This window comes from Wolffia australiana, chromosome 15 (genome assembly GCF_029677425.1).
Source record: "Wolffia australiana isolate 7733 chromosome 15, ASM2967742v1".
Taxonomy (NCBI): domain Eukaryota; kingdom Viridiplantae; phylum Streptophyta; class Magnoliopsida; order Alismatales; family Araceae; genus Wolffia; species Wolffia australiana.
Window position 1 is genome coordinate 11214151 of NC_135849.1, and position 11606 is coordinate 11225756.

The 11606-nt window shown below is 37.0% G+C and overlaps 1 non-coding gene across 1 annotated transcript; it reads right to left on the reverse strand.

Annotated features, from left to right (window-relative positions):
- Positions 1–11230: 11230 nt before the first annotated feature.
- Positions 11231–11336, reverse strand: LOC144713360 (small nucleolar RNA R71). The gene has a single exon (XR_013584025.1). It is a non-coding gene; the product is annotated as a small nucleolar RNA R71 (small nucleolar RNA).
- Between the last annotated feature and the right edge of the window lie 270 nt (positions 11337–11606).

Below are 11606 nucleotides of genomic sequence, written 5' to 3' on the forward strand. Positions count from 1 at the left end.
GATGTGTCGAGGATTGTTGGATACATCTAGAGGTTGTACACATGAGCAGCTTGACCCATCTCTCTCCAAGATCCAATAAATCATGGATGCGATCAGTGCACATGTGCTTTGCTTCAATGTTTTTATTGATGCATGTGTGATTTTGATATAAGTCTTTTGCTGCATGGAATCATCATGTTGATCCATTTAAAGGCCTCAAGAACCCAAAAGGAAGGAGCATCAAGATTCTTTAAAGACAAAAAATGGAGGGGACTCCTCAATAATTCGTGATCATGTGGGTCCATAAAAGAGTAAAATACACGGGTTCAATTTACTCCATTGGAGCAAATACATCGAGATTATTCTTGACGCTAAGTGTATTACACATTACCTCAATAAGGAGATGAACCCATCTGAAGCAAATTGTCAATAAAGGAAGGCTGTTTACTCTATTATTTGAGTGTGTCTTATGGGCTCCATGCAGACTTAGTATGTCAACAAATATCTTCTTGTTACCACCATGAAGAAAGTCTCAGAAAAGGTCCACAAGGGTTCCATGGAGCAAAACCATGAATGGCATATCTATTAACTTTATATTTGCATCACCCTAGTCAAGTTAGGTGAGCAAAATGTTAAGGCATATGCATATGAACTCGAGGCCCTCTAGGAAGAACTTGACTATTATAGGGTTGCAACACTAGAGAACTGCCCTTGTCAACATCATATGAAGGACAGTCTCTAATGGTTCTAGAGCAGATTGAATTCCGAATATGATGCTCTCAAAATACAACCACTGAATAGGGAAAATGTCCCTAGTCTAGAGTTAGCAATTCAATGTGTGCTAGAGGAATAATGTTGCATGCTTGAAAATGATTCTTCAAGCAAATCCGTTGTTGGCATGGTCATTACAAAGATGCCATGCAAACACTCACCTGTAGAGAAAGATGATCAAAGGGGTCAGAGGGGGAATAGTGGGTGGTCCTAGGAAATTTGGATCTGCTCGCATTGTGGCAAACAAGGACATAAGAAGGAGACGTGTTGGGATCACTATGGAAGGCCAAAGAAGTTCAATCATGTGCGTGCACCATCAGAGTGTGATGGTGGAAAAACATTTGTTCCAAGTACATCCATGGCATGTGTTAGTAAGACTACTGCACTCCTTAGGTCTTCTACTTCTTTTAGACCATTAGAGTGGATCGTAGGATCTGGGGCGTTGAATCATATGACTTCCCATCAGTCCAAAGTTTCTACCTATCTTCCTCTCCTTAGCTTTCAAAAAGTGCTAATTAACAGGGTGAAACATTACCAATGATTGGTATTGGTACAATCCCAATCAAAGGACTGGGAGCATTGAAAAATGTCTTACATGTTCCTAAACTCAAATCACAACTATTTTCTCTACAAGCACTATGTTAAATATACTCCCATCGTAACATTAGGTTTCTGATGGTTGTTTTGTATGTGATCCAAAGTCAACCGAAGGGGTGAATGCTTTAAGGAGTGAGATGGTCTTGTTTGAGTTGGATGATCAATCATCTATGGGGATGATTTCTTGGTACCAGCCTGGATCAAGTGAAGCCGTCATGTCTCCTCTAGCAAAATTCAAACTTTTTTCATTTCAATTTTGGATATCCATCATTTGAAGTGTTGGGACACATGTTTCCTAATTTGTTTAAGAGTTGTAGCATTACTAAGTTAGTGTGTGGTGCATGTCAACTCTCTAAACATCGCGAGAGGTTGTTTAAGCATCAAGGTGCTAAGATTCTGAGCCATTTTATTTAGGGCACAGTGATGTGTGGGGTCCAAGTTCTGTAGCGTTCCTAAAGGTGGCATGGTGGTTTTTAGTGTTTGTAGATGATTGCACTTGGTTTACCGGGGGCTACTTACTGAATCAGAAGTCAAAAGTAACAGAGGTTGTTAAAAGGTTTTTTAGAATGATTCAAACTCAATTCAACACTCAAGTGAAGGTCTTCAATTCAGACAATGCAAGGGATTACTTTAATGGTAGTCTATAATCATTCTTTATGAGACAAGAGGTAATGCATGTATACGCCCCGACAGAATGAGGTAGTAGAAACGAAAGATTGACCATCTAATAGAGAATACTTGAGCTCTTCTTTTGCATTAGTATGTGCCAAAGTATCTTTGGGAAGAGGCATTGTGAACATCTGTCCATCTTAGTAATCATTTTCCAACTAAAGGGCTAAAATATCAAAGTTCTCTTGATCTCATGGCTCATTTCTTCCCTTTAGTACAACTCCCAACAAGCCTTAAGCCTCAGGTATTTGGGTGCATTGTGTATGTACCTGCATAATCTAGTAGACAAGTTAAGTCATATGGCAATAAGGTGTGTATTTCTTGGCTATTCTTCTACATAGAAGGGCTATCAGTGTTATCACCCACCCACATGATGACTATTTATGTCTCTTGATGTTTCATTTAGTGAAGCACAAAGCTACTTTAATTTATCTCAAGCCTCCACAGATTAGTTACATGAGAATTATGATGATGGTGCACTAGCCACTAATGCTCTTGAACCGTTATGCATTGTTCCTCTAGTGAATGATTACAATATCTCTATTGCAGATCCTCTGTCAGCATGAATGGAGTTCCCACCTGACAAGGAAGCTTATATCCCTACTTCGTCAGACTCCTATGGCGGGGGACGTACTTGATGAAAATGTAGTAGATCCAAACTCTGAGGGGAAAACCTCTAGAAGATTGTGCTATGGATGTGGGCTGGCCTATTACCCTCCATAAAGAATGGTGAGCATGTACTCAAAATCCACAATATCCACTAGCCAACTATGTGACCTACCAATAGTTGACTCTGGCATACCAAGCTTTTCTTGCTCGTGTCGACAATGTCACAATTTCTCAGATGTTCATTGAAGCAGAATGAAATGAAGAATGACACATGGCTCAGATGTTCATTTGTGACGTCAAGCCATGTATGTTGAAATGGTGGCCTTGGCTAAGAATGACACGTGGGAAGCATTACCATAACCAAGGGCCAAATACCAGGTGGGATGCTGGTGGGTGTACACCATAAAATACAGTGCGGACACACTAGTCAAATGTTACAAGACCTAGTTAGTTGCACAGGGATACACACACCTACGGGATTGATTATGAGAAAACCTTGCTCTAGTCTAAAAATTTAATAAGATGCATTTATTGATTGGTGAAGTGGTCACCTTTAATTGGAAATTGCATCAATTTGATGTTAAAAATGTATTCCTATAGTGTGATCTTTTCAAATAAATTTAGATCTAGCCTCTGCTAGGATACTGCTCTAAGTGTCCCAAGGGATACACGTGCAAGTTAAAGTAATTGCAGTATCGGCTGCAGCAGTCACCCCGTGTATCATTTTGTAAGTTCTCCCAGGTCATGATAACCTTGGGATACTGTCAAAGTAAGGGAGATCACACCTGTTTGTGAAGGTGAGTGCCATTGAGAGGATTACTATTCTTCTTATATATGCGGATGATATTGTCATTACTAAAGTGGAAATACAGGATCTAAGCCAGAAGTTACATCAATAGTTTGATATTAAGGACCTTAGACTACTGTGATATTTCTCTTAGGAATTTAAGTTTCCTACTCTTCAGATGGTATCTTCGCCTTGCTGCATAAATACATGATATTTTGAAAGAGGCAGGGATGGCAGATTGCAAACCATCAAGTGTGCCCATTGATGAGAATGTTAAATCGGGCTTTTGGGAAGATGTTGAACTTGATCAAGAATGATATTGGCAGTTGATAGGGAAGGTTATACACTTGAACCATACTCGGCCTGCAACTGCCACTCTGTCAACCTCCTAAGTCAATTCATGCACAACCATAGGGAGCCCCATATGCAAGCAGCCCCATATGCTCTTTTGGTGGGGAGGAGAACTGGTCTTGGAAGTAGCGTGATGTGTCCCTATCTAGGGTGGAAACACAGCTTCGAGCTCTATTGAAGGGTATTGCTGAACTATTATGGATCCAAGGCATTCTTGAAGACCTCCATACGTCAAACAAGTCAGCAATGGTAATTGGTGATAGCAAGTCAGCCATTGATATGGCACACAACCTGATCCAACAAGACCAGACAAAGCATATCTGCCTCTAGAGGAACTTTGTGTGCCAGAAATTGATAGCCACCTTATTCCCTCCGACATGTTCCATCAATTGCGCAAGTGGCAGACATTCTCACTAAAGGCCTCCCTACCTAGATTTTTCACCGGCTGTTCTCCAAGCTGGGAATGCATAGCATCTACCTCCTAGCTTACCAAAAGGTGCCAGACAATCCTCCTTAGGTAGTTAAGATGATGTGTTGTATATTGGAACTTGGTTATTGGGTTGGGAAAATCTCTTCTGTTATGTACTTATCAGACATAGGTAAACAAATATAGGCCATTGGATCCATGATAGCTTGGCACCCCTTTCCTTTTTTTATGTCCTTATCAAACATAAGTAAACGGATCTAGGCTATTCGGTCCACGATAGCTTGGACCCTATCTTTTATGCAATCGCCTAGTGTACTTAACCCTAGAGCACAACTGTATCAAATGACAACAGATCTTCTTGTTTGTTTCTATTATTGAGCTTCTTCTCCTTGAGGTTCTTCCTTCCAAACTTAGGATTAGGGTTCATAGGATATCCAAAATCTTCTTGATCCCAAATCAAATGGGATAAAATGATTAAAAATTGTGTTTGATCTGGACCTATGATAAGTATTTCAACATAGAAGATAGGGCTTCAGTTCAAGCCTCAGATCATAAAAATTTACATTCCCAATCCTAGATATAAAAGTATCAACTTCATGATCTCGTGCTACTACCACTTCAAGACAATCCCTAGAACATACATAACACAAATATCCTCACACGCATGCTCATGTATTCCATAAGCTTTAAGATATTTATCCTACATTCAAATATACATTCCTTTTTCCCATTCTGTGATGGAATTAGCCGAAGTAATAAATAATTATCCAACCATTGGGACTTAGCTAAGATCTGACAGCTGTGCACACATTGGCCACATTGAGGCTCCTGGCTCCTGTCCTTTCTGAACTTGAGAACAAAAACAGCTAGGGCTTGTGATGCCTAATGATTTTGTACAAGTAACACCAACTTATGCCCATTGTTGACAAACAAACAAGGTCCCATTGTGCATGCCTTTGAAACAACCCCACCAGCCACTCACCATAATATGGTTTTGAAAGGTAGGAAAAATATTATTAAGCGTAATTCATCTTATCTTTTATTTTTTGTCTGTGAAAAAATTCTGTAAAAGTCTATGCAAACAAAAAATCCTATAAAGTTCAAAAATAGTATTTATTATCATAAACTCCTCTTCTACAGTTTATAAACCTTGGAAATTTCTCTAATTAAGTGTAACCTTTTAATTTCAATTAAGTGTAAAAACAGTTTAAGTAGGCTGGCTATCTAAACAAAAATAATGACAAAAAACCCCATAATTTTGGACTTGTTAGCTGACTCACCTTCTAATAAGAGCTCAATTGTAAGAACTAATTACTCAATAACCCTAAATTGATCATAGATTACCTTTGGAATGTTATCACAAGCTTTTGAGTCAAATAGGAACTGAGTGAATGTCAAGCCCTAGGGTGTCTCTTGTTCATTGTGATCTGATGAAAAATAATATAACTTCTAATTTCATTAAATTTAATACATATATGCTTCTAATTTCCAAGTTCTATGTTTTTTTCCTTTTTATATGGTGCATCGATTTGATATTCCATAGTGCAAGCAAATTTATATAATGTCAATTCGGGCACAATTTCTAGTAGAAACATCATATGCTTGTCAAATAGATTCACTAATAAGGATCAAGTCAAAGACCTGCATGCCATCTTAGGCTTGATAACAGTGAGTATTGAAATATCCATATAATTGATGGTCAAAGGGTGAAGACCACAATCAAGACAATGAAACCATCAGAATGAGGATAAAACTAAAGTGAAATAATGGCCATGTGAATTCTCCTTAGTTACAAAAAGCATTGTATATGTCTTATTGTATGGTACTCGTACATGAGATGCAACAACAGGAATATAAGGAGCTTCATAATGTAGGGAAAGTTTACATTTTTATTATGATATAATGGTAACGGTTAATTAATTCTGAACATGAGATGGACGACAATGAAACCATTTTGGTTGGTGCTGTTATCCACTTGAATGAAAGTAAGGGAAGCTGGCATTATAGAAAACAAGGGTAACTTGACTTTCTTTACTGACTTGCTCCAGTGTTAGTGAATTTAAATACTGGATGTATCTTGGACATTGAAATTCTCCTCATTGTGATCAGAACCACGTCCCTCGCTACATGAAATCCTTTCATAATCATTCACTAGAGATAACCCTTCTAAGTCATTTCTAATTCATACTATACCTAAACCTAGACTCAGAGTATAGACTAACATATTGATGTACTGTAATATCATTCTAGAAGGTACCACTTTCGACTAAGTACTCATTCCTTAGTTTATTTGAGGATGTTCTTTCAGAGGAAAGTTTTATACAAAGATGACTTTTAACTACTACTATCTAAATTATATATAGATATTTCCCTCATAACTAATCATTGATAACCCAAAAAAAGAGTGTTAGTCTACATTGATTCTTGGATTAAACCACAAATTTTTTATGTTTCCTTACTTAGTTTAGATTTGAGCAAGGGTCAAACCTCACAGAGCCAGAAATCAATTAGGATATTTTTCCATGAGATTATGTATTTATAGTTTTTTAAGATAAAAATAAAAATTAACTCTAGTAGAGTGAATAGGTTGTTTTTTTTTAAGCAAATACAATAAAGGAAAAACTAAATAATGTTGAGAATAACTTCAAAGATAAACTTTATTTCAATCTTGTAATATTAACATATCAAATAATGACTACTAAAAATAGCGTACAGTATTTTTTTAGGAGAGGGCGCCAGGCTTTCCCACAGGAGCACCCCTGACTTGACGTGTACGTGTCAAAAAACACGTGGCCGATCTTCGGTTTTTTGGTTCAGTAAAAATGCAATAACTTGAGCTGTAGGATGATTTTTTAGCACCTTTTGCAATGTTGGAAAGCCCTGGGTCTTGGATATCATGCCTGAAATAATCAAGCCAAAATATTGAGTGTGAAAGGCAAGAACTTCCGAGAATGCATGAACCTCTAGTGTCACTCCATTTCAAGCCAAGGATGCATTCTTCTTCAGTTTCCTCCAAACTTGATGATCTGATTCCCTTCTTCACTCAACCTGATACTCAAAAAGAGTAGATCCAAGAAAAACTGCTGCACTCAAGGCTGACAAAATATTTTTTGGGACAGAAATTCGAGGATAATTACAATGTGGGAGAAAAGGGGTATCTATAAGTATCATAAATTCTCAATGTGAGAAACCTAGAATGTGTGGCCAGGATTTCTTAATTTTTCCAATCAATTTCGTGATACCCTTTAAAGGAAATAAACAGAAACTACCAACTTGAATATCTCATTAAAAATAGGCCTCTCCTTTGATTGGGCATAAGCTCCTTTTGGAATCCGGATTGGGCCTGCTCCATAGTGGGGTTCATTGTGCTTTAGATCCCTCTATTCTCCACCATTAATATTCCAATTACCTGAGTCTTGTTATAAATGAAGCTCCAAGGAAATCATGCAAAAAATAAACCACTTGATTCAAGGGAATCAAGTGGGGTTAGTTGATAAATTGTTATCCCCCATTACTTAGGACCAATTACAAAACTGTGTGTTAATTTTTGTGCATATTTTTGATATAAATATTAAGATAAATAATTAAAACACATATTTTTCACTGTATATTTGATGTCATCAATCATAAAGTTCCCTCCACTAGCTACAGTGAGAGGTGTCTACCTATGTTATTTAATCGTTCATGAAATATTTGGACTAACTCATAATTTACTACTCCAAGGTATCTATTTTTTCTGCTTTAGTCCATCCTATTCCATGCATCATACAATGGCTCACCTTATCCATGTTTGAATTAATAATCATTTTTCTCAAATTATTTGTCTTCCCCGATGAGTATAAAATTTTATCAAATATTTCCATATTTTCCAAAATGGTGAACTCCAAAGGTATTTTCATAAACCAATACCAGCCATGGTGTATTACTTATCTTTTATATATGAAAGGTAATGGTCAAGTGTTTTATGTGCCTCTGTGACTCTTTTAAAGATATTCTATGAAAGAATGTAAATTGATTTATAGATAATGAATTTAAAATTTGTTGCTAGACTGATGGTACATTTACCTTTTCATTGAATAGTAGACCATGGGTATGGAATGTTCCATCAACCACTTCCTCTTTTGTGTGTTTTGTGCTCTCTAATTTTAAGCCACAAGCAGTGGACCTATAATAATTCCCTTGAGAGTACAGAAGATGAAGAAAGAAGGGAGATGAGATAAGGGGTATTTTTTTGAGCTGCTTTTGTGTTGTTTCTGAGTAAACACACGTAGTGATATAATCATTTCAACCTCCATAATGGCTAGTGACAAGTCTTACATCTGCACAAAAAATGCATCGAAAACCAGACCAGCACAACACAACGTATTTTTTTTGCATTTGCAGACCCCTATTGTGATGGATGACATGGCATAGTAGGATTCTAGAATAACACTGTACTTTTTGGGATTCTAGAATATTCTTCCCTTTTTCTATTATGACCATTGTAGTTTCCTCTTCGCCCACATTTTTTGCTATTTTTCCTCTCCATACTCCCCTAGTGTGGTGCTTTTTCTTACCATTTTTCTTCTCCATCCTCACCTATTGTGGGACCTTTTCTTCTTCCTCCTCCCATGTATTTTATTCTATTTTATTTCTTTTTTTCATCATTATTCAAAGGTTAATAGGCTGGATTGACCCACCGATGGCCCACTGATAACACCCTAATTTCTGTCTTTATTTCATGATTTTATGCATTTAAAGAGCTTAAAATTGGGCTGTTATCATATATTTACATGAAAATAATTTTTCAAGTAATCTCTGATTTTTCCATAATTTTCTGTTAATTATATGAATTTTTAAGGATTTATTGAAGCTCGAAATAATTATTTTTGAATGAAAATGGCATATTTAATATTTTATTTCGACATTTATCAGCATGGAAATGAATCATGAATTTTCTAGAATTTTCTAGAATTTTTAGGATTTTTCTGAGATTTATTTGAAGAGGAAATGTATTTATTTCAAGGAAAAAAGTATATTTATAATAGAAAAAGAAGTATTTTTATTATTTTCAAACTTTCAAGGGCCTTTTTGCAAACTTTCGTTGCAAAAAGACCCTGAAAACAGCTCTCGGTCGCCACTGCAGGCGTAAAGATCCAATTTAAAATTTTACAGGGTTTTATTGCAATTTTTAATATATATATATATTTAATATTTTTAGGAGAAATCGGATAAGAGAGAGTGCGCCAGGGGCATATACGCAATTACTTTTGGGCGGCGTCCAAAAGCAATTCCAGGCTTTTTAAGGACTTTTCTGCAAAAATGAGGATTCAAAATGCGCCAGCCAATGAGAGAGCGACACGTCATTGCGTGTTTAAAAACGAAACTAACAAATAAATCAATTTTAAATCCAATGGATTAAATTGGTTTAAAATTGATTTATTAATAACTTTTGATCCTCAAGTCCGATTGAGATGATTTTTTTATGGATTTTTTTGTCTTGATCGCCTCTTTCTATCTGTACAGTTGGATCATTCAGATCCATCCTACATTGATAGATAAATATTAAGTACTAAACGGGGGTAAAATGGTGATTTTTACCATATAACCTAAGTATAAAAGCTAAATTTCGAGAGGGGGAGCTCATTCTTGATGGTTCTCTATCACAGCTGCAAGACAGAGAGGAGCCCCACCCTGGATCAACAGTTTTGGTACTTTTTCCTTTCATTGTATTTAAACTTTTATGCATTTTGAATGAAATAGGTTAAGTTGTTTGTTTCTTCATCTCTATTCTGATCTGAACTTCTAAATCGCTTGGCTTGAGCGGCATGTACAAGCCCTGATTAGGATTGAGAGGAGAAATTGAGGGATTAACCTGGGCATTCAATTGCATTCCAAAAGAAAACTCTAAAAAATTTAGTTTTAATTCTTAGGATACTCAATTACCCCATTTTAGTCCTGAATTATCAACTTGCAAAAATCAACCAAAACCAAATTAAAAATTCCTACCAACCTCTCTAATTGAATTCTTTGATCCATCCAATTGGATCAATTAATTCAATCTAGAGCCCACATTTCTTCCATTCTTCTCACCTCTTCTACCCCCCTTTCTCAATTCTCATCTAATTAGGGTGACTTGATCCTCGTTGAAGATCAAATTCACTCTAATTAGGATTAAAACACCAAAAAGATAATCACATTGAACTTCCTACTTGCTTCCCTTGGACGACACTCATACTTATCACTATACGTCTTAAGTGGAGTTCTTATAAATTTTATTGCATAAGCCAAAATCCACAACGACAAGGGCTAAAAATTGCATAGTTTTTACCCCTATTTTTGGCTTATCAATTGGCGCCGTTGCCGGGGAGGCAACGCTAAGGAATTCAATGTGCCTTTATTCATAAACGAAATTGGGCAACTGTTGATCGAATTTTTTTATTAGAAGCATTGTCATCAATTTTAAATTCAAAGTGATTTGGTGGCTAACGACTAACGGGTGTTGTGTTTGAATTAGTGGTTTTGTATGAAGCTTAGGTCTAGATTTGAATCAGGGAGCAGTGACAGAAATTCCCCTATAGTAGACTCCACCACACCCGAATCATCTTTCACCGAACCTACATTTGTAGAGGAGACGTTGATTAGAACCTTACCAATGGACCCAATAGGAAATGGGACAAGAAATCCTGAGGTAGTTAACGATGGACGTAGGAGGATCAGAGAATAGTCCACACCAGCGGAAACCCCGATCTTAACCAGGATATCTGCCCCTATTGGAGATGATGTGATGTTTAGAATTGACCCACACCAATTTCAGTTATTACCATCCTTTTTAGGGGAGGCAAACGAAGAGCCCTATGACTTCTTAGAAAAATTTTACGAAGCCTACGACAGTTGCACTTATCCCAGAATTTCGAAGGAAGCTGTGAGAATGAAATTATTCCCTCATGCACTTAAGGATAGAGCCAAGGATTGGTTTAGAACATTGGGGACAAATTTTGAATCGTGGAATGATATGGAGAGGAGCTTTCTAAAAAGATATTATACAGTGGCGAGGACGAACTCTTTCAGAAGGGAGATTAGAAATTTTCAGCAGGGAAATGATACCTTTAGTGAAGCATGGGAGAGATTGATGGGGCTCATTAGGAAGTGCCCCCACCATGGCATTCAAAAATGGGAGCTAGTTCAAATCTTTTATGAAGGCTTGAATGATGTGGAAAAAGGAAGAGTTGATATCTCAAGTGGAGGAGCGATAGCAGATATGTACGAAGATGAAGCCATGGCACTCCTACAAAAGATGTCCGACAATTTAGCCTATCACCAAGATGCCTCCGATCATGTTAGGGTTACCCCTCGGAAGGGTGGATTGTTGGATGTTAGGGGGGTTGAACCCCAGATTACTATGGATCGAATTGAAAAACAAATAGGTGTCATGAT